Source organism: Suncus etruscus, chromosome 3 (assembly GCF_024139225.1).
Source record: "Suncus etruscus isolate mSunEtr1 chromosome 3, mSunEtr1.pri.cur, whole genome shotgun sequence".
Classification (NCBI taxonomy): domain Eukaryota; kingdom Metazoa; phylum Chordata; class Mammalia; order Eulipotyphla; family Soricidae; genus Suncus; species Suncus etruscus.
Window position 1 is genome coordinate 145,080,673 of NC_064850.1, and position 892 is coordinate 145,081,564.

The window sequence follows — 892 nt, forward strand, 5'->3', positions numbered from 1 at the left end:
GTGCCTGCCAGGAGCTATTTCTGAGCAGCCAGCCAGGAGTAACCCCTGAGCATCGCCGGGTGTGGCCCAAAAACCAAAAAAAAAAAAAAAAAAAGTAGACTGAGCAATGTGATTTTCATGCTTACATTTAAATATAAATCCTAACATTGTCAGATTATCCTACATTGAGCTAGAAAATAATTCTATTAAGTTTGCATGGAAAATAACTAAGTGATGGGCCAGGGCTGTAGCACAGCAGGTAGGGCATTTGCCTTGCACGCAACCACCTGGGTTCGATCCCCAGCTTCCCATATGATCTCCTGAGCCTGCCAGTAACAATTTTTAAGCAAAGATCCAGGAATAATCCTTGATCATCACCTGGTGTGGCTCTAAAACAAATAATCAAAAAAGACTACCATATTTATTCGAGTATAACGTACACCCGTGTATAAAGCGCACCCCTAATTTTCTTTCTTTTTTAATATATGGAATGCTTCACGAATTTGCGTGTCATTCTTGTGCAGGGGCCATGCTAAACTTCTCTGTATTGTTCCAATTTTAGTATATGTGCTGCCGAAGTGAGCACACCCCTACTTTTCGATTAAAAATCGGTATAAAATTTTATTTCACACCGAGCATTGTAATTGACAAAAAAACAAAAAAACAAAAAAAAACGTTGTTGAACACGTGCGGCCATGATAAAAATCATTTATTGACAACGTAAACTGGTATAAACACAATACCGAAATAAAATGACCGGTAACAATATTTATTTAAAATGCTTCCAAATCAGAATTCCACAGCAGGCCATCTTCTGTGCTGTCCATTTATTGCTGATGCCTGTCTTCAAAAAACTCTTGATGATCATTTCTTTTGGTATGTCTTCCCCTGATGTTTGAATCCAAGATGTCAC

At 38.3% G+C, this 892-nt stretch overlaps 1 non-coding gene across 1 annotated transcript; it reads right to left on the minus strand.

Moving 5' to 3' along the window:
* Window positions 1–458: 458 nt before the first annotated feature.
* Window positions 459–565, minus strand: LOC126005733 (U6 spliceosomal RNA). Its single transcript, XR_007494770.1, has one exon. It is a non-coding gene; the product is annotated as a U6 spliceosomal RNA (small nuclear RNA).
* Between the last annotated feature and the right edge of the window lie 327 nt (window positions 566–892).